Genomic DNA, 23,021 nt, shown 5'->3' on the forward strand with positions numbered 1-23,021 from the left:
TACTTAAAACTCCAGGGACAGAGCTCTTTCTCCTGAAGTGGACTCCATTCTCAGGAAGGTATTTTCCAGCAGCTTCAGGCGCAATTCCATCCTCTAAGCAATCCTAATGTATGAAGCTACTTCTAACCTGACAGCTCTCATAAAAGCCGTGAACTGAGTCCTTTAGGATTGCTTGATCTGCCTTGAGTCAGTACACTGTTTCCCTAACTAGTTACTGTGGCCAGAGAGACTGAATGAAATAAACTGGTTGGCCAGCTATCTTTGTAACTGTAGCCAATGGTGAGGTCAGTTCCTCCAGAATCACAGACGGTGGAGGAATTGTGGTACCTTAATGCAACTGAGGGATCCAAAGAGGAGAAAATAAAGGCTGGAAAAACAAAGCAACAGATTTCCATGCCAAATGACTAATCATTTTCTTAAAAGGCCTTTAAGTTTTACTATGAGTGAACATCACATAAGTAAGGCATTAAGAGAAAAGTGTATATATATATGTGTGTGTGTATATATATACACACATACACACACACACACACACATACATACATACAAGATAGATTAAAGTAGAGTTGCTCTGTTTAAAGCTGGAGAGGGTGTTAGAGACTTTTCTGCTGAGCTGGCCTTCTCCCATGGGAAGATTTAAAGGAGGAGAATTTGAAAGCCACCAGGCCAGATGATCTTTTAGAAGACTTTGATGTAGAACATTTTATTATCACATCTCGTCTTGGGTCAGTCTTTTTTTTCTTTTTTCTTTTCTTTTCTCTTTCTTTTTTCTTTTTCTCTTTTTCTCTTCTCTTTTCTTTTCCCTTCCCTCCCCTCCCCTCCCCTTCCCTTCCGTCCCCTTCCCTTTCCTTTTCATGAACGTACTGGGGATTGAACACAGGTCCTCATGCATGCTAAGCATGTACTCTACTACTGAGCTATACCCTCCCCCAGCCCGAGTCAGTTTTAAACTCCTGTGGGAAAGCACTCAGCCTTTTTTTTTGCTCTTGTCCTCTTGTCTGGGTATACACTCATGAAAGTATAAGTTATTTTGGTGGGGCTTATACCCATTTTCCCACAATATGAGCCCCTAAATATTTTCCCCAGTCTAATGTGCCCCTTTTTGGTTCTTCTGTAAGATAGATGGACTTGCATCCACACCCCAACAGACAGAAATTTCTCCTTGCTATGGAGGTAAATGCTACTTACCAGTCTGCTCTACAGAGGGTTTTTTTTCCCCCCTCCAAACGGTAAAGACATTAAATCTGTTTGCCTTGATGCTCCATTCCATTTTAGCACAATGTGGAGTGAAGACGAGGGAGAGTTTTAGTCAGATCTGGCCCTTGAGATAGCAATAAAAGTCAGCTGCCTAAGCGTTAAATGGCCTTGTAGAACTCTCTGCAAATCTCCACCCAACTTGTGCAGTGATTTCCTGCTTGCATCTCATAGCTTAGATTTAATACTGCTGTTGCTACTAACAATGCCTATTTTTAATGGTAATGGTGGTCTTGATTTTTTCCAAACCTTTTGGGATATTTTAATGTTTAACCAGCATGAACCACTTGTTCTCCGTCAATATCCTAGTAAGTAAGGCTGGGCTTTAGTTCTGTATGAGCTATATAGCCTATAAACATTTCACCCTGCAATGCATTGTGAGGGAGGAAAGAAAAGTGCATCCTCATAACTCCCACAGTAATAGGAGCTCTTGTTTGCCCGAATTCTGTTGACCTGACCAGCACAGCGCTTTCATATATTAGTATGCATTCTAACCCAGCATAAACAAATCACATTGTCATTGTTTTGAGTCTAAACTGTGAAAGGAAATGAATTTTCTTGCTTTATATCATAAGGACCGTTGCCTCAGACGTGCTCTCAGAAAATAAAACTGTGATGTATCTACAGAATACTGTGTGCAAAATAGATAAAGTACCAGGTATTGAGAAGAAAAACAAGCTTTCTTTTCTTTCTTTCTTTTTTTTTTTTTTTTTTAAACCTTCAAAAGCTCATACTCTAGTAGAGGAGGGGAAAAATCGATCTTTGGATGCATTTTCTTGGTCTTACATGTTTCAGTGACTGAGATGAGCTTTGGAATTATGTTGTTACTTCGTTGAGAAAAGTTTGAAGAAACATGAGTAGGAATGCGTTTCTGTGTGAGGTGCTTAACTGTAGAGATACTGTTGAAATCATGGTGTGTTCTTAGTGGCAATTCTCTAAGGAGTTCTGTGACATGAATAACTTTATTTCTCCTTTGCAATGAAAATATTTTCTTTGCACTTTCTGTGAGAAGGATGAAACAGGTATTTCCTTTTTCTGTTTAGCTGTCCTGGAAGCTCAGAATCAAATTCAGCTTAATAACTAGCATTATTTTGACTGTTTATAACTTGTTACTTTTATTTTACTTAGATTTTCTCTGATCCTGGACTTTTATGTCCATATTTAATTTTTTAATGTATATTTTATTTTTTAATATTTTAATGGAGTGTTAACTATCTTGCTTGTGAACCATTTCAACTGCTGTGTGGAATAAGGAAAGTTTATCCGTAAAGAAATGCAGAAGTATTACATTGTATCTTCTTCACTTAACGCTTATTCAGAACTTTTGTGTCAGATGTGTTCTGCCTTATATGAATCCTTCTGTTTGAAAGGATATAATGAAATTACATCTTAGGTCAAATTGAGGTTCTAAAGTCCCTGCTATGGTGAAAGGATTATCCTTGAAAATCCCTTAGGGAAAAACAAAAAAAGCTGGCCCTCAATACATACAACAGAGTTAGATTTTCCCCCAGAATTAAATAGGTAGCTACTTCTTTGGCCAAATATCATGTAAAGTCTTTGGTTTGTGTTAGTGACCATGATGTGACTGTACATATAACCTTTAAACATTTGAATAACATTGAACAGGTAAAGTGCTCAACCATTAAAAGGCAGACTTATGGCACACATTTTATTCTCACTCGAGAACATTCACAATTTCAAATGGCTTCCTTTCCTTGTTCCCTTACTACCTCTTTCCCTGTTCCAGTTATTCACTGCTGTGTAATAAATGCTGTGGAACACTGGTCCAGATACAAGGGTAGGCCAATTCAATTCCACCTCTCAGCTGGAAGGGTGTCAAGGATTTACCATCATCCTTAATCTATCACACGTCTCTTTGCTATTCAACTCCCTACTTCCTTGTGTTGTTATATTGTCAAATCCAGTGGTTTAAACGGACATTTTGCTGCTTTGGTCAGAAATTTAAGAAAGGTTTTGCTGGGCTATTTGGTAATTTACACATTACATCTAGAAACCTCTTGAGGCAAATCCAAGAGTTCATTAGGCAAACTTTATTTTCCATGCTATGGCAGGCAATCAGGTTGCCAAACTTTTTGCCGATACATAGCAATGACTCCCTTTTCTTTGGAATCTGATATTTTCTTCATTGTCCTTCAAGCCCTCACCAGTGGACTCTTCAAAGTCCTTTCAGTTTCTTCCTGCTGTCTGGTCCAAATCAAAGGCTACATATTTTAGGTTTTTATTATGTAATCTACTTTCAGGTAAAGAATTCTGTTCCATTTATTTATGACCATGTAACAAATTACCTCCAAACTTAGTAGCTTGAAATAACAATTTAATTTTGCTCACAGTTTTGGGGATCAGGAATTCTAGAAGGGGTTGGTTAAGCAGATCATCTCAAGGCCACATGTGTCAGCTTCCAAGATGACTGATGCTTTGACTGGCATGTCTGGCAGGTGCTCTGATTGTTGACTGGCAGCTCAGCTAGGGCTGTGTATGAATGTCCATATGGCCATTCCACATGGCTTGTGATTCTTATAGTACGGGTGGAGTTTTGTGGATTCCCAGGGGAGCATCCCAACATCAAATGTTTTTGTTTCCCGGTGTTGGTATAACAAATTTCCACAAACTGCTTAAAATAGCAAAAATTCATTCTTTCACAGCTTTGGAGGCTGGAAGTTCAAAATCCAAGTTTAGTGGGGCAGCACTCCATCCGAAGGCCCCAGGGAAGAATCCTTCCTTCTTCTTCCTAACTTCTGGTGTTTGCTAGCACTGCTGGGTATTCCTTGGCTTATAGCTGCATTAATCCAATTTCTGCCGTTGTCTTTACATGGCTGTCTTCCCTCTGTGCCTTTGTGTTTCCTAACATTCCTCTCCATATAAGGATATCAGTCATTGAATGCAGGGCCCGCACTAATCCAGTGTAGTCTCATCTTAGTTTAATTACAACCACAGGTGACCTTATTTCTAGATAAGGCCACCTTAAAAGGTACAGAGGTTAGGACTTCAACAAATTTGGGGGGAACACAACTCAATCCACAATATTAAATGTTCCAGAAGACCTGGTCTGAAGTTGCAAGGCTTAAAAATATAGTTATCTACCACCAGCAGTCCTAGAATGTCACTTCTGCTGCTGGGCTGTTTAATTGCTGCGTTTTGTTGATCAAGAAAGTCACTGCCAGTTCAAAGTCAAGGGGAGGAAAATTAGCTTCGTCTCTCAGTGGGAGGAGTGCCAAGGATTTGCCACTGTCCTTAATCTGTCATGCTCCCCTTTTCTCTTTTTCCTATCCTCTTCCTTCTGTTTCTCTGTCCCTCTCTTTCCTCCCAAGGATGCTTTAAGTTAAATGTGTTTATTATGTAACACCACTAAATGACTGATCTCTAAAACATTTGGGAAAAAAAAACTTATGTTTTATAGTTTTCCCAATAAATTGTAGGGTATATTACTCTGTGTGTGGAGGGAGTGAGAGAGAGAGAGTGAGAGGTGGAGGTGAGAGGTGGATGGGGAGAGAAGGTTCATGTGGGGAAAGCATTAAAACAAATAGCTTGTGATGTTTCCTCTCAGAGACATCCACGAGAGATACAATGTTTTCTCACCAAATACTAGACACAAGCTCTCTTTCTATTCTTAGAAGTTTATCTGCCTCTTACTCAGAATAGCTTTACAAATCAGGTAGAAATTGAAGAGATTTTAGAGCTCCCATTTAAGATATCATGGAACAGATGTATAGAGAACGAAAGGAATTTGTTTGTCTCAAAGGAAGACTGTCAAAAAATCAAGAGGCGGCATCCGTTGGTCTCATGAGATATCTGCTGCGTTACTGTTGTGTGGTTCTAAAATGTTGAACGTGGAGGGGTTCCATTTCTGGCACTTGGCTGCCACGTCAGGATTTTTTAAACAGATGCCTCCAGAAAACATACATATGTAGACATTCTGAATAAAAGGCAAATTGTTTTTCTAGATGACATTACCTCTTTTCACTTTTCAATATAGTTGTATGAAGATTGCATTATTTTTCAGAAATACTGTCTTTCCCACTAAGATGCTCTTCACCTGGCCCCTTCCTAGTGCCCTCCCCTTTGGGAGGGGTATACTTTTCTGCCCGCTGATTTGGCCACATGCCTTGCTTTGACTGCATAAACTGTATGGGAGGGCTTTGTGTCACTTCTGAGCAGAAACGTTAAGTGCCTCTAGATGGTTCTGTTACTACCTTGCCAGAGGCTGGCATGTGCCCCACAGCTGGTCATCCTTGACCTGAATCTTGAGATGAAGGAACAGAGCCCATGCCATGTGACAATGGCAGTATAACATGAGCCAGAAGCGAACTTTTGGTCTTCTAAGCCACTAAAATGTTCATATTCCTTGTGGCTATAGCATAACTCAAAATGACTCATACATTGTATATGAGAATAAAAACTTTGCAGGGAACTGGTACGTGCTGCTTTGCAAGAGTCTCTGTTTCAGTATGGTTTGCAAGATGTCTGTGGATACATAAAACTTGATTTTATGTTCATCTCGGTCTTTGAGTGAGATTGTATTATTCAATTATGAAATTACTGGAATCTGCATTTGATTTGATTTCCACTTTCTATCTGTATGACCTTCTGGATAAATTGCTGAACTCCTTAAGCTTCTGTCACCTCATCCAGAAAATGGAGACAGTAATACATACCTCATAGGATTATTGGGAGAATTCAATTAAGTAAAGCACTGGTTCTCAACAGGGGTACTTTAGCCATCCAGGAGACACGTGGCAATGTCTGGAGGCATTTCTGTTTGCTGCTACTGGCATCCAGAAGGTAGAGGTGAGGGGTGCTACAAAATATCCTACAATGCACAAGACAGCCCCCTGCAAGAAATTATTCTCCAACCCCACGTGTCAAGAGTGCTGCAATTGAGAATCCCTGAACTAAAGTAAAGTTCTAATTTAACACAATTCTTGGAACATGGTGAGAGAAAAATGAATGTTTGTCGTGTCCAATATTACTAAGTGGGCTTAAATAACAACCTGGGAGCACTTGCAATGATTTGTTACAAATCAGTCCTAATTTTGCCAGCTTACTATAAAGATCTCTGTTCAACTGTAAATATATAACTAGAGAAAAATAATTGTTCTTTCAGATGGTTTGGCAATGACATTCTGTAAATCCCACCCTGGTTGTATCAGTACTAAGAAAGAAGAGGCTAGAAATTTTCTGAAATTTCATACAGTTTTTCATGATATGCTTCAATTTCTGATAATTATTGTCAGCATACACTGTATATTAGACAGGGTTTATGAAACTGTATGCATTTAAAATGTTATATAAATATGTAATGCATGAAAGTAAACTGTCTGAATAATAAATATATTTACCCAAAGAGTAAATAAAACAGCTCATAAGAAGCTGTTCCAGTTATTCAGGTAAACACTTACCCTCTATGCTTGACTTTCTTTCATTGCTTTGAGTCATGAGAATAAAACCCAGGAATATGCTCTTGCAATGAAATTGGGAAATGACATCATCTAAAGTGTCCAAAATATCTAATATCAACTGTCCTGATGCTTTCCTTTTGTGAGTGTTCAAGGGCACTCCAGCCTTGCTTTAAGAATCTGTTCTTTCTAACAAGAAACTTTGCTGTAGCTGATTATTAAGGCCAGGAATGAGTTGCATGGGAAAGCTTTCAGTCTTAGTGGAAAGACTGGCAGATACTTGGCTTCTAGTGTTAGTGACAAACCATCTGGTGACCTCGGGACCCCCATTTTCTAGACTTAAATTTATTCAACTTCAAGATGAGTACATAGTAAGATCTTTATATTTCTCTCCAACTTGTAAATTATATGAATTCATTTCTTTATCTGCCCATTTTATTTTCACAAAGTTTCAGGTCCATGGAAACACTGCCCTTGTTTTGAATGTCATTTAAATGGGAACAAACTTGAATACAGTGTCTTAAAATCATTGCTGATTGACTTTTCTCTCCTATATTTGAGTATTTGTTTTTAGGTTGTGGCTGGTTTTTCTTCTTGATTTTTGTTTTTTTAACCTAAAAAATCGAGCAGAAGGCTTAGCTTTTAGCTTTGAAGGATAAGAGAATATAGTAAAATATCCTCCTATATATTTTAACAGAAAAAAAAGTAATAACAATAATAGCTATCACATTCTGGTACAGGGTTCTGTGCCATGCTCTGCTGTATTTCACATCCATTATCTCAGTTAATTATAACAACCCTGTGATGGAGACATTGTTAGCCATTGTTCCATGTGTGTAAATGGAAACTTAGCGTTCAAAGCACATAGCATGCATGACTCAAACCAAGGCTGTCAATACATAGTCTTAACCACTATGCCTTTTATAGCTAAATGCCAGTACTTGACAACAATATGGACTTCTTAGAAAGTGAGGACACATTTCTATTTTCTGAATATGTGATTTATTTTTGCTTCTCTGTGAAGGGGTTTCTTCTTTCTACACATGTTCTCATGTTATCTCTACACTCTTATTGGTAACTATGCAGTCATAATTTCCCTTTCTCTCAGGCCAGCTGAGTGGCAGTGGAGAGAGCATAAGACTAGCCTGAAGACTGTGGCAGGACAGAAAGTTGGTGATACACTACGTATTCACCAATCATGTAGCTAATGTTTTTGGAAATCCTCTTCTACATGGAAGAAGAAAATTAACTTGTGACTATTTTTATGAAAGATAAGACTGTGGTCTCCAAATGATATCACTGTTAACGTCAAGGCCTTTTGAGTCCTATTCAGGAAGATGGCCCAAAATAAAAGAATACATGCTTATTTTTTTCAGATATATAAGTTGTCTATACCAATAGCAACTTCTTATTCTTGGGCTAAAAACAACGAACACAAATGAATTATTATTTATGTGACATTAAAAATCTCTAATGTCCTCTGGAGCACTAAATATATATATTCTAGGATTTTCTACTTGTACCTTAATAGATGACTTACTCTGTGCTGCTTTCTCATGTACTGTATTGTCTGGGTTAAGTGCTGCTGTTATCACCACTTTACAGCTGAGAAGACTGAGGCTTAGAGAGTGTAATAACTTGCTCAGTGATCCAAGGCTTAGAGATGGTAATTCCAGGACTTAAACCCAGGCCACATAATTATAGTCTCTGTGCCCTTAAGCATTATATCACTATATCGTACACAAAGAAATCAGATTCAGCCAACACCCAAATTATTCCATCCTAAATTTTTTAGTCTTCCTGAGAAAATATTTGTTACTCAAAAAATCAAATATTTTTTCAGAGATGGAATCTGAGCAACTTAAAGAAAATTACTTGAAGAGAATTGACAGTTATAAATCCGTATTTGCTTATAAAGATTAGATTCATGAAAATACTTGTATTATTTCACATAGGGGTTTTCATGACATCCATGAACACTTTTTCGCTGTAGGAGTAAATACATTGTAGTTAACTGCACTGGTGGCACTCTGACTTTGGATCTGAAAATCAAGGTGTGATCTGACTTTCATTATTATGAGTCAAAACTATTCTGCAGTCAGACTAGAACAGGTAGACTATGCCTATTGGACTAACAAAAGATGAATCATGTTTTTTTGGTTTTGTTTTTTTTTTTAAATACATGTTTTTATTGAAGTCTAGTCACTTTACAGTGTTGTGTCAGTTTCTTTGAATCGTGTTTTTATAGGCTGGCTTGGAGCTAGAACAGGCTACTTGTGGCATAGCCCAATTTAGATGTCAGAACTTCTCTTTGTATGTACATAGCTCTTACCCAGTATCTTACATTGCACTGAGAAATAGTTGCACAATTATTAAAAAATAATGAAAGTTGAAGAAATAAGCCAACAATTGTGCTGAAATCTCGTGGTGCAAAATGGAATCTCTTTACTCTGCAGTAATTTGGTAGATTAAATTTCATAATTTGTATCCCTTCCTGTTACTGAATTTATAGCTGTTCTTGGGTTTTTTTCATGTTACGTCTGCATTTATTTCTTTGTAATCAATACAAAGTGATTTCTTTTGGCTTCTGTTACTTAATTTAGCAAAGTCCTTCGAGAGACAGTTTTTATCCTTCAAAAGTGGGAAAATTTCTGTTGAATCTTGGTAAATTCCGATTTACTTTCTTCCCTATGCAAAAAGGAGCATTTACCAAAGTAGTAATTCACTTTGTAAACTTGGAGAACGTCTCTTTCTGTGATGTTGCATTCCTTTCAACTCTTACCTCAGTTCTGCTGTTTCTCTTTTATTCAGTCATCCCTGAAAAGAGTGTGTCCCTGGAATTTTCATACAAGGAAGAGATTTTGTTTTAAAGGTGGGGAGGAGTTGCTCCTCAGGATTTTTTCTTAAAATCTAATTTAGGGACATTCCCTGAACAGATCTAGAAGGGAGAATATTAAAATGTGAAGGCCATCTTATGTTGAAGTATTCTGTTTATGATTAAGATCTATCCTGAGAAAAATGTGTAAGCAGTGAAAACATTGTCTTTGGGATTCTCTGCCTTTTCTGCCTGGGCTTTGTGCTTTACACCCACTTCTGTTTCCCATCCTCTTTCACTCTGTCACCCCCACATATCCTGACAGGTTCTCAGAATCCACCCAAAGCCTTATTCATGCTTCACAGGGAACCCACTTTCAGGAAGTGATATCGCTCCACATACTTTTAAACAACTAGTGAATAAACAGATTCTGGATCCAGGCATTGGGATGTGATTTCTGGAATAAATGGAATAAAACATAGTCCCAAAGTTCCAGGGTATTAACAAGGACAGGTGAGTAGGAGAGACACATCAGGGTACCACTTTAACTGTGTGAGTTTTGCGATATGCTCAAGGAAGAAGTGGACATCCCTACATTTCTGCAATATACATTATGTATGAAAAGGTTATCTTTCTCAGGAATATGTGATATATATTCTATATTCAAGGTATTGGAGCTTTTTAAGTTAGTCTTTAACAATTTTATCAGTTGCTGAGAGTGTAACAAAAGTCTACTATGGCTAAACAGAGTGAACTAAAACTACCCTTGTAGTTTTATGGTATAACTTCCAGGAGTGAGGCAGATTTACAGAGAACTAAGAGGAAAGTGTTGGCTCCAATAGTGGTTTGAACAAGTTCACAAACAGATTTTTTTGTAGCAGATAGGAATACAAAACGTTAGTTATCTTGTCCTGAAAGTATTAAAATATGTAAATCATCCAGACAACTCTCTTCTCTTTGAATCCCTATTCTCCAAGCCAACTGAATGGTTACAGTTTAGCATCCAGTGCAGATCTGTTCCAGAGATACAGAATATTATAGTCATACATTCTGTGTAATAAAGTTTTCATTGGGATTAATGAATTGATGGTTTGTTCAACATGTCATTCTCTATAAGCTTGGTTAATGTGCAGTGCCCTCTTCTCTCCAGATCTGATAAATGAGGTTTCTGAGCCTATATATAAACTGAAGGGCAAATCTTGAACTGGAATGAATTCAGTAAAGGAAATGTCCTCCTACAGCCTCTTGGAAGTCAGCCTGCCTGCATCTCTGGAGACATTGTCACTTTATTGTGTCCCTTTATTTTGAAATTCCACGTTTATAATTAGAACAGGGAGCTCAATACATAAAATGTGTTTTGTTGCAGGGCATTGGTCTCCTTCCAGCTAAATGTGTAGAGATTTTTTCCATCCTTTCTCCTCCTTCCATTGTTCGAAATTTTGCATGGATCTTGCCTCTAGAAATAACTGACGTTAAGAAATGTTTATACCAATATCTTAAAAACCGTAAAAAGAATCTGCAGGGCTCAGTTGATGGTGGGAAGAATAGGAGGAGAAAGAAGTTTCAGCATCATATTTTCATATTTTATGAAACAGCTCTTTTCTGTGTAGTTGAAAGATGTATGATGTGTATTGTAGCTGTTCATGCTGATGTCAAAAAGGGCAAAGACAACTTAAGTACTTGGTTAGTTTGTAAGTATGTTTGATGCAAAGGACAGATAAACATAACTTCATGAATATATAATGTTGCTGATGCCAGCTGAAATTATTTCTAGCCATCGTTATGGCTTTTCTCCAAGGTCAGTGCTGCCTGTTTGTTGGCAAAATTGTTGAATGGTTTTGTTATCCTGCTTGAACTGTGTCAAAGCAGCCCCTTGATTTCTGAATCACTTAGTCAAGATTCTGTGCTTTGTCACTTCATTTCCTGGCATCTTAAAGGGTTCCAGGACTTGGAAGGACTGGCTGGGAAACTGTGTGTCTTGTCCTCCTGTCAGGGTCCTCTGTCAAATTTCAAGCTAAGATGGCTTGATTTCCACATTAAAATGGAGCTCTCATTGTGGTACCTCGGGGAAACTTCTCAGGGCACTTAACAGTTTTATTAAAAAATACAGGGGGATGGGTTAGTTCTTAGAGACAACAGAAATAGTAGACACTAATGGCATGGTCACAGTAATCTAAATGGCATCCTCTTTTTTTTGTTTTCCTTTAAAATTAATTTTCTTTTTCCCTCACTATAAATGCAAACCTATACACCCTAGAGAAAATTTGAAAATATTTTGGTCCAGTATTTTTTCTAGGCTTAAAATTTTTTTTTCTTGCAGAGTTCATTATATATACTTTGAATTAGTATGTAAAGGAAACATAAATGCATATTTTCAGGGTAAACATTCCCAATTTAAAGTTTACCAGTGACAACCCCCTAGCTTTTTGTAGCATTTTGTGGTTTATCAAACATTTTTACATATTACTAGCACGGAAAGTTAACATTATTCTTTCTAGATTCAAATGAAGAAATTAAGATTGATTAAGTGGCTAATGGCCAAGACCAAAATCACATAGCTTGTGAATACTAGTAGTCCGTGTAGGTCTTTGGTTGTACAGACTAACATTGGGAAAAAAGGCACCAGAAGTCTTCTCATTTGGCGTATAATATTTTCATTATACTGCTCTCTTTTATATTAATGTAACAACACGCACAAAAAAGCTAAAGTGAGTAAGGCATGGAGGCATTACACTCCACTGAAACAGACAATACCCAAAAGATATATTTCATTTGTTTATTCATCTAACCATTCCACACATACATAAGTTCTGTTTGCCAGTTATTATTATGCTAAGTCCCAAGATACCATGATAAACAAAATTGACATGATCCCAGTTTTCATTGAATGTTTCATCTCAGGCAGATCGACATTAATTATGTAAGTGTCTAGTTATTAACTATCACTAAAGCAAAGGAAGAAAATCAGTGGGGAGCTGTGAAAGTGAAGAGCAGAGGCACTTGATTTGGACCAAGCTATCAGGATAGGCTTCCCAGAGGAGGCGGCATTGGGGATTTAGAAGGCGTTCATGTGTTCCTGGCAGAGGGACACAACATATAAAAATGCCTGGAGTTAGTAGCATGTTGCTTTGAAGAATCGAAAAAAGGCAGTGCGTGGAGAGTAGAGATTAGGTAACAGGGCAGTACTTGCTGAGGGAGAGAGAACAGAAGACAAGGATCTTATCGATCATATTTTATTTTTTGTATTTTGGCCTAAGAACAGTAAAGACCTTTTATTGAGTGAGTCAAATCAGAGACATAAGTTGATCAAGTATGTGTTCTTCAAAAGATGACTCTGAAGGCCTAGTTCTAGTAAGGCAGAGTGCCCTATATCAAACTGACTCTCCTACATATAGCAGTGGTAAATCAGAATAGCCCTTATTTGTTAAAGAAATTTAGTAGGTAATTACAACCCTCCCCTCAAGAAAACTCCAGGCCCATATGGCCTTATTGGTGAATTTCTATCAAAAACTTAGACAAAAATTACCAATCTTAGACAAACCCTTTCAGAAGGAAGAGGAAGAGGAAACATTCTGCATTTTATGAAGCCAGCATAATTTCTGTTATTGACATGTTCTTTACAAGAAAAGTACACACAGACCCATACCCGTTAAGCATATAGGTATAAAAATCCTAAGCAAAGTGTAAGCAAATAAGAGAAGCAGATATAAAAACAGCAGTGCATCCTGCCAGGTAAGGATTACCCCAGGGTTGCAAGATTGTTTTACTATTTTAAATGCAATCAATCTAATAAATCATACAAGGTAAAAGAGAAAAAAGTTGTGATTATCTCAGTCAGTGCAGAAGAGGCATTAGACAAAATTCAACACTGATTCATAAAGAAGACCTATCAAAATCTAGAAGTAAAAGGAGAGAACTTCCTAAACCTGATAAAGGATATTACAAAAATCTACATGTTTCCTTATGTACTCTTAAATGTAATAATACCATCACAGCAAAGAGTCAGTAGATCTTAATGCTCTCTCCAGGTCTGACACTCACTAGTGTGATACTTTTATCAATCACTCATCAAACCACTGGGAAATTCTTTGTTGTTACATAATAATACTTCAGTTTTTAAAAGGCTCAGATATGGAAGTACTTTAAATGCTAGAAAGGGCTAAATAAACTTGATTTGATGGTGATAATGATTATGAAGCTAGAGAATTAAAATTCTTTTACTTTCTCTAACCAGTACCCTGGAAGCCTTAGAATAGGATTTACCCTGCTGAATTACCTCAACGTAGTTCCAGTATTTAGGGCCTAGAAAACAAATGTTTAAAATTCCTTGCTTGTCCAGTGTCTCCTTTTGAGTTACCTGACTTCTCATTAGCTTTTCCATCATCAGATGGACAGTTTCTGAACATGTAGTTCAATCAGATAACCACTTCCTTCAACCCCTTGTGAGGAGCTAGTAAAAAGAAATAGGGAAGTAACATCTAAATTATTATTTGTTAATTTATTGACAGATTTGAATTTTTTAGACTTTACCTAGACTGTACCAGCAAGGATAATTTATAGTTCCCCCATCTCTTTTTTCTTATGAAATAAGTCATACCTTTCTTATTCTGAATTCAGGGGGGAGAGAAAGAGAGAAAGAGAGCTCCTAAAGAGGTCTGCAAGATAAAGAAAATGATCTCAGTGTTTTCTAATATTCCTCAGTCCTTGCACCATTCTAATTGCAAAAGTGTGTCCTTGATACTTAATAAAAGGTTTATAGCAGAGGAAGCTGGAAAGTACATGATATTTATGCAGAAATTAACAAGGTCATAATTTTTTAAATGTATTTCTATTATTGATATAACATATAAATCTTAATGAGATTTCACCCCTTAGGGCTCAGGTACTTCTAATTCAGATGTCAACATGTAAGAAATTATAATTCTATAACAATAATGAAACAATAATTCTTCTTTCACATGGCTCAAAGAAATTTACAAATCTTACGTTAATCCATTGATTGTTGCAAGTCTGCATTGTAATTCAGACACATTTCTCTGTTGCTATTATAATTTGGTCTCAGTCAGCCAAAGAGGGGTGTAGATCTGGGATTGTAATAATGAAACATATTGTTTTGATTCGAATGTGTGAGGAAAGTCAATAGTTTTCTTCGTGAAGTGTTGGTATCTAGCAAAGTAATAGGCTTTGGGATGTGTAAGGGCTTTAGAAATCACATCTTTATAGTCTCTGATAATAGACAAGAGAAAATAGAATTCATCCGGAAGGAGGGCTCCAGAGGTCAGTGGCTTGACTTTGGATCCCGGAAGGATTTAGGGGTTAGGTGGGGGGGGGGTCCCTAAGATTCAGAGATACTGTCATATGGGGCAAGAATGGTTAGACTTGGGCTCAACAGACCTAAAACATAACCTGGGAACTGGAGGTGAGTTGTAAAGCAAGGTGTTAGCTTCATCTAACCAGGCTAGAACACAGGTCTTGGGATTAGGTGTGCAATCTCACAGAACCCGCAGCAGGATTGGCCTCAGGTGAGCCGGAACGTGACAGACGGAGAGTTCTGTTTCCTTCTCTTTCCTGGTGAAGGGATGCTCCCAGGTTCTGACCCCGTGCTGGAACTTTAGTGTTCCAAAGGGAAGATTTGAAGCATGGGGGTCAGTTTCTAAGGAGTGAGGCTTCTGAATAAAGTAGGTCCAGTTAAGAATGAAGATGATTCTGGCTGTTCTTTCCCTGCCCATTCCGTACCCCAACCCCCTGTGCTTCTACTTTGGCCTTGTTCCACTGATCCCTCAGAGGCCCTTCCTCTGGAATAACATCACCGTGGTTATAGTCTGATCCATTGGGACAGCTCACAACGTGGACTGATTCGTTAGACCAGAAGAACAAATCACTAATACGACATGTTTGTCACAATGGTGACTTACTGGTTTTGGGTGATCACAAGGACTGAATATCAGTGAGGACCCCGGGCAGATCAGATTTCTTGTATTGTCGCACTCAAAGTATAGTGTGACAACTAATAGCAAAGTGTTTCCAGACTTTAATTGCATCTCTTAAAGCCCAGTAAAGGAGATCTGAATTACAACTCATAGCACCTATTCTTAGCTTGGGGTCTCTCCTTTGCAATTCTGTCATACTCTAAAGGCTCCCAGAGGCACTCATCCTCTGAGTACTGAATATCACTCTCAGTACTGTGGAAACCCCTGTCCAACTCACTTGCCCTTTCTCCCCTCTACCCCACAGCCCTTGCTTCTCACCTGCAGAGACTGCCAGAATTTCTTAATACTTCACTACTGACAGTACTAAATGGCTCTAGAATAACAAAAGGACGCAAGAGATTATTTGCTCCGCTGACTGTGATACACAGAAGTCTTATGTAAAGATTTTTCAGTGTGACTCTTTTCTCACAAATGTTTTGGAAGTGTTTCTAATTATTAAAATTCTAATAATTAAAATTCTCTACCTTATGAACAATAAAACGAAAGTCAGGGACTGTGAGAAATGTTCTCAATTTGAAATTGAGTGCATGGACACAGGATGGAAAATTATGCTTAAGTTTACATTTGAACTGTAGAAGGGTCACAGCAGGAAAGATTCCAGGTCTCATGTCTGAACTCATCAAAATTAGCAGATACCATCAGTAGGTGACTTTGCTCTATGAATGTTCTAGTCTTAATTCTTGCTAGACTCCTAAGTAAACACATGACCTTCAGCAAGTTAAATTCTTTGATCCTCATTTTTATCATATAAGTAAATGAAGGGAGAGAATAAGCCTAGGTTAATATCTGATTTTCCTGTAAACTATAAAAATATACGAAAAATAACCTGAGAGGGAATAAATTCCTAGGATAGCTACTTTTTATACATTTTCGTAGCATTTTCTCTCTGAGTTTTCTGTAACTTCATTCGCCATCCATTGCTGTTTACTTGACATCATATTTCATCAAAATAAGTACTCAAAATTTCTTTTAAATGCTTTTAAACACAAAATGCTTTTAAAATGTCTTTTTAATGTGATGGCTATCAAATTTGGGAATTATTAAATTGGTTTTAGGTAATTAAAATGAATGAATTATGCACACCTTTCCCCTTACCAGTTACAAGGAAACATGTATCCCCCTCTTTTGAGTCTTGTTGGTTTTCCTTTTAGTTGTAATGCATTATTTTTAGACATGTAGTCTTATTTTCTTACTTATTTTTCATGGAAATCAGCTTCATAAGACATGTAGGCTTTTAGTAACAATGCAATTCAAATGTTATGCATAAAACAAGGTTCTTTTTGATTTATTGTTTTCAACTTAAGATCTAAAGTACAAAGACAAAAGTAACATCTTTGAAGTATTTCTAGTTATTAGGGCCAGAAGAAAAAGGAAAAGAACTGGCTAATATTGGAGTGATGATTGGCTCTTGCCACCAGAAAAGGAAGCTTTATTTCCTAAGGACTAGAAACGTAGACCTTTGGAATTTCATGTTTACAACAAAAAAAAGACTATACATATGAAACTGTTTCAGTGTCAAGTTCACTTAACATGTTTGTGATCTTAGGAAAATTACTTAAGCTCTCTAATTTCTTCAAGTAGTAAAATGTGAAAAATAACGGCTATCACAGTGGATAATTTAAAGACAGAGCTAATACATACAAAGTGTTGGAGCCTGGTGAATGCTCAATGACTGATAATGGTGTTTTAAAGCATTTTCTTGTGGGTTTTTAAGAATAGTAAAGATATAGTTATTCTCAGAAACAGATGACAAATGGGGATGTGGGAATCATTTCTGTTTATCAGTAATATTTTAATTAAACCTGTATTTTTAAAACACTACAGATAAAGAAAACTGATTTAATGTAGGGATAATTCATTGTTCTATAAACTGAGTGGTTTAAAAGGTGTTCAGTTGGTGTGAATTGCCGTACTCTGGAAAAAACTGATGACTGAAGTAGGTCCAGTTATCTAAACTGATGTACACTTAGTATTTAAAGCCTATTTTAAGAAGCTAATTTGCTATCTCTGTAGAGGAAAAGACATTTGAGTTTGTTGAGGTATTGGGTAGAGGGAGGAACATTTTCTTAGGAGTTAGCACACCTGACTTCTGCTCCCATTGTTCAGCCAAACTCTTGATTCATTCTTTCATCTATTCAAGGGCTTCTTATGTTCAAGGCATATAATGAAGTATTTTCAGAGAGTTTACATCTTACATGAAGCCTGGCACAGAACACATGTTCATTCAATGTTAGGCAAATAATATCATAGGGAGGATGGTACAGAAAATTATAAATCAAAGGAAAATGTGATTCTTATGAAGTACCAAGGTAGTTCAGAGGAATGAGTAAACCTTGCTGTGGTACTCAAAAAGGCTCATTAAGGAGGTGCTATTGAGGGATGCAACCATGTATGAGTAGGATACAATAAGGGTAATGGAAGAAAAGAGACACTGGATTCTAGAAAAGATCTGAAATGGTTTGCCTATAAGGTCATTGTGTAGTCAGTGGGCAGAGTTATATGGACCCGTACAAGCAGGTGGACCAGACAAATTACTCAATTCCTCTGTCACTGCATGTGGAGGCACGTTGCCCCAGATGGAGGATCAGTGTCCCTGGAAATTCCTGCTGGACCTTTCACTCCAGATCCTCAGACTGTATCTTTACCTTATTCTCTGCCACAAAGTTCTTTTCTTTCCAGATTTCACACAGAACATTGTGTCTGTGCCACTATCACCCTCTATGTAGAACATTGCAGTAGTCTCATTAATGAGCTGGTATCCCTACTTCCACTCTTGGCTACTTTCCCCAGCTTATCACCCTAGCAACCAGAGAAATTCTTTGGAAATTTAAGTTGTAGCATATCTCTGTTGTTCAAACCTCCAATAGATAAGGAACTTCTCAGGATCTTACAAAGCCCTAGGGATCTGGCTCTCTGTTATCTCTTAGACTATTAAGACCATTTCACCTGAAAGGGTCTCATATCCATCAAGACTGGTGACAATCTTTTGGTAAATTTAGTTGATTTCTCTCTTTAATTTTTTTTTTTTGAAGTATAGTCAGTTGGCAATGTGTCAATTTCTGGTGTACAGCATAATGTTAAATTTTTGTTAAATTCATATTAGTTGTATGTTGTTAATCTTCAGTGGGAATTAGCTGAGTGGAAATGATGCTTTAGAGTCGGTGATGGAGTAGGGGGGACATGTTAAAGTGAGTAATGGGGAAGGAAGCGTAAGTGTGGCCTCCAAAGATTCCTTCATGGTGATGTCAAATTTGGTTATGCATTTACTGTGTGCTCAACTATGTTTGGCAGAGTAAAATGAAGAAGCATTATTAAACAATAAAGAAAATACAAATACAGAGGTCAAGAATCATTGTCTTTAGATGAGAACTTTCCCTCTGTTTCTGTAAAAGAAAAGCAGAGAATTGCTTTTTTTTGACCCAAGGCACACTGAAGGGTCATTCTCAGCCACTGAAATCATTATATAATTTAAGTATAGAGAAATACTTGTAATCAGACACCTCATAATCAAATATATTAGGACTTCACACCTCACTCATTCCCTCTGACTCACAGGCCTTAATTAAATGTAACATCTGGATTTTACATCTCTCACTTCCAGAGCGGTCCATTTCCTTTCCACTCTGCCTCCTGAAGGTCTCTGCCTCTTGACCAATCTTCAGGCTCATGTTGGAGCCACTCTTGGAAGTCAGTCCTGAACAACTTGTGTCCCCCTCAAGCTTACCCTGTATCCACTGTGGAAGTAAATTCCAACATCCGAAGTAAGATCAGAAACAAATATGGTAGATTTTGTCTCCTTCTCTGAAATCTACCTCTATCCCTTTCAACCTTAACCAAAATATTTATCACAAATGCTCTGTTTCACTTTATTTCTTCACTTTCTCTACATAGTAGATGATGTATAGTAGGTGGAAAGAGAAAGATGAATTCAGACACACTTTGACTGGAGATTAGCCTCTAACACATAATATCTGGGAGTCTTGGAGCAATTGGCTTAGCCACCTTTGCTTCATTGATGATATCTTCAGGGTGTATTATAAGCATTGAATTAAGAGTATGTTGCAAAAAGCCTAAGAAACTGTAGGTTATTAAAAGGTGTTAGTTTATTTTCTTTCTACATTCATGTGGGGCCAACTGGCACCCCCGAAGTCCAACAACCCCCATTCCTGGGCTCCCAGATGCAGTCCCTCAAAAGATTAAGTATATTCTTTTCTCAAGTGTGTTTGCTCTAGCAGAATTAATAGCCTGAGGTAGTGCCTAATCTCATAATAACTCAGGCTGCTTTGTCTCCTCCTCATCAAAGTCATAAATACCACTGCCCCTTCATGGACCCTAACTTTCTTACCTCACCTACATCCAATCAGAAACTTGTGCATGAGCTGATCACGCAGCCCCCAATCCAGTGTGTTCACCAATTCCTTGTCCCCATGAAAAACCCTAAGCTTTCACCATCGGGACACACACAGGCACCTCTCGCCTGTGTGGCTCACTTATGCTGTCTGACAGCATATCTAATAAACTCCTTTTCTATTTTCACCCTTTGTCTTCGGTAAATTATTTTCCTGCTCACTCACCGGCCTGCCAGACCCCATGACAATTCACACCTTCCTTTCCTCAATGAATGACAACAAAGTGACTGTTAAGACCTCCCAGTTTAAATCTCAATATGTAAATTGGTGGTAGTGGGGGTGGGTTGTGTAATGTTATTTTTCCACTATAAAGAATATTGAATTACTGAAGATTTTTTTTCTGACTGACTTAAACACCATTTCATTCCTCTTCCAAGCATTCCTCTTCTTTTTTTCTTGATTAGACTATGTCCAGGAAGAGCTTTGACCCTGCTCTGGAGACAGGTGTGCAGTGTTGGAGAGCAGTGGGCATCTTCCCTCTCTCTACTAAAATCATGAGTGCAGGATAGAAAACTGATAGATTCTTTTCATGAATTTTTCCTGATGTTTTTGCTACGAAACTTCACGTTTATATGTGTTGTTTCACTGAGGTCCATTTTCCAAATCAGTAATTAATTTTTTCCCAGGAAACTGTTCTTAAAGCTTTATATAGAGTTTTCTCTTTTACCATTTATGTACTGTTGTTTTCCAAATTAGAAAGTCTTCAGTCTGCTTCAGTGGTTCTTGCAGAAAAATTGTGCAAATTTCAGCAGTATCCTCTGACATTTTGCCCAGAATGTGTCAAACTATGTTTTATAGAGAACTTAGAGCTGGAAAGAGTATGTAAGAAACAGTACTTTATAAAGAACACACAGGGTAAAAATTGTAACCCCAAAGAACTTACTCACAAAACACAATTCGGAATCCGTGTGAAATGATAACACTGGAAGGCATTATAAATTAATGATTACTCCACTGGCACTAATATTTACCAATATTGTATTGTGCATATGGTCAGCTTACTGAATAGGAGAATAGTGAATGAGCTCTCAAGTCTAGAAATGATTAAAGAATTGCAAATTTGTGCTAGGTAACAATTGTTTCTTGTAACTGAATAATCTGATTTTTAAAAAGTATAAAACTTAAAATTCTGTCAGAAGGATTTTCCTTGAAAATGAATCTAGAAAACGAATCTGGCAGAAATGGCTTGATTGTGAAAATAGAGGATGTTGGTAAGTCTGCTAAAGCTGTAATCTGTTAGCACATTTATTACTTAGTACATAGTTATTAAATGCCTACATGTATAAAGTATTGTACTATACAATGGGGGTTAAAAAATGACCAAGACATTTCCTCTTTTTTTATATAGATTAGTGGAGATAGATATGCAAATAAAGGGTGCAGTAATTTATGGTTGATGCTAAGACAGAAGTATTTTCAGGCGAAAAACAAATACAAAAAGGAGGAAGAGGGGAATCCACTTTGGCCGACCCTCCGTAATCCAGGCTGGAATGAAAAATAATTAAGATAAACTAACGCCAGTTATTAAATGCTGTGAAAATTCAGGAGCATGAGTAAAGATACTTTGTAGCTTGAGACGACCCTTAGCCCATAAGAAGGTATCGTAAAAATTCAGAAAATTTTAAGGATAGCTCCAGGCAGATGAAATTTCAGGTCCCCAATATTTCTCAGCTTCAAGAAGTTCTCAGAGTATCTTTAAATTCCTCGGAAAGGTAGGCCACACTGTGTATGAGCTCAGGTACATTTTTGTAAGTACAAGGTCCACAGCTTGCGTCAGAGTCCCAAAGGGGTTTATAACTCAAAAACGATTAAGAACTTTTTTGAATTTGTAAGAGAATTTGGTAACTTTTAGATTTCACCCTGGTAAATTAAGAATTAATGTCAATAATTAATTGAAAATTTTAAGAACAAATATTCTGGAGTGCAGAGTACAGGGAGTTGTAGTTAATTGATACATTTTCTGACAGGTAAATGTGTCTGCCATTCCCAAGCTGTTTTCTCTAAATCCCTAAAGACAGCATAATTAGGCCATTTTTATCTTCATATTTTGACTTCTATACCTTTAGTTAAAAATGATGACAGAAATCTAGAGCCTGATTTACTGTCTAGAAGATACAGACTAACAGCCATTTTTCTTCTATTCATTGATGGTTCAAGACTTAAGAAAACAGTCTTTTCATACTTCTACCTTGAGAACAGTCTTACTTATTATAGTAATAAATTAATTCCAATATTGCATTGACTTATGGTTGGATATTATAAGTACTATTTTCTTCTCTGCTTCTTCGTATAATTGAAATAGCAGGTTGTTTTATTTTTACTAATCTTGGTATAAAGGTATGATAGAAGAATTTTTATGATTGTGTTAATGTGCATCTTTGTAGTTAAATCAGACCCTTCATAGGACATCAGGCAATCAAAGATAAAGTTACAACTGTTTTGAGAAATATTATTCAAAGTATGACACTTGGATTTTTTAAAAGAAAACAAAAGAAACTTCTGGTTCCATTAGACCCCTATTAATTTGGTTCACCATTTTAAAATGACAGTACTATAAGTGATAGAAACAGGTAGGGTTTTTATTGTTGTCTTTTCTTTCCTTTTTCTTTTCCTTTTTTCCTTTTCCTTTTTCTTTTTCTGTTTGCTTTTGAATTATGTCTGGGTCAGGTGACATGGCCACTTTAAATGGGACCCAGCATGGCACAGTGCAATGGTATAGGCTTTGAAGATCTCGTCCTGCCATTTACTGGCTATGTGGAATTGGGGAGTTTACTTATCTCTTTGAGAATCATACTCTTCGTGTATCAAAATAACACTGGGCCTGCTATGATAATTAATAATACATGTATGTTTTACACATAATGGTGATTAGTAATGTTATAATTAGTAATTGTTATGTAGAAAGAAAAAAATTCAGATGATTAAAGAGAATGGAATGCCATGTACTGCAAAATGTATGACAAATCATTTTTCTAAAAACTTCACGTTTAGCATCTACAAAATAAAATTGTTGGCATATCCCAACATTTCACCCAATTTTAATTCCCCTACTTTTGTGGAAAACAACTAAATGTGTGCCTGTATCAGAAGTGACTCTATTCACTTATTTTAGCTCAGTGATTTGGGCCAATGGAGTAGA

General features: G+C 37.1%; 1 long non-coding RNA gene across 1 annotated transcript; it reads right to left on the reverse strand.

Annotated features, from left to right (window-relative positions):
* Positions 1-2,473: 2,473 nt before the first annotated feature.
* Positions 2,474-18,292, reverse strand: LOC116663063. The gene is made up of 3 exons (XR_004319116.1): positions 18,281-18,292; positions 9,807-9,811; positions 2,474-2,670 (listed from the first exon to the last, which is right to left on the reverse strand). It is a non-coding gene; the product is annotated as an uncharacterized LOC116663063 (long non-coding RNA).
* Positions 18,293-23,021: the final 4,729 nt, after the last annotated feature.

This window comes from Camelus ferus, chromosome 4 (genome assembly GCF_009834535.1).
Source record: "Camelus ferus isolate YT-003-E chromosome 4, BCGSAC_Cfer_1.0, whole genome shotgun sequence".
Lineage (NCBI taxonomy): Eukaryota > Metazoa > Chordata > Mammalia > Artiodactyla > Camelidae > Camelus > Camelus ferus.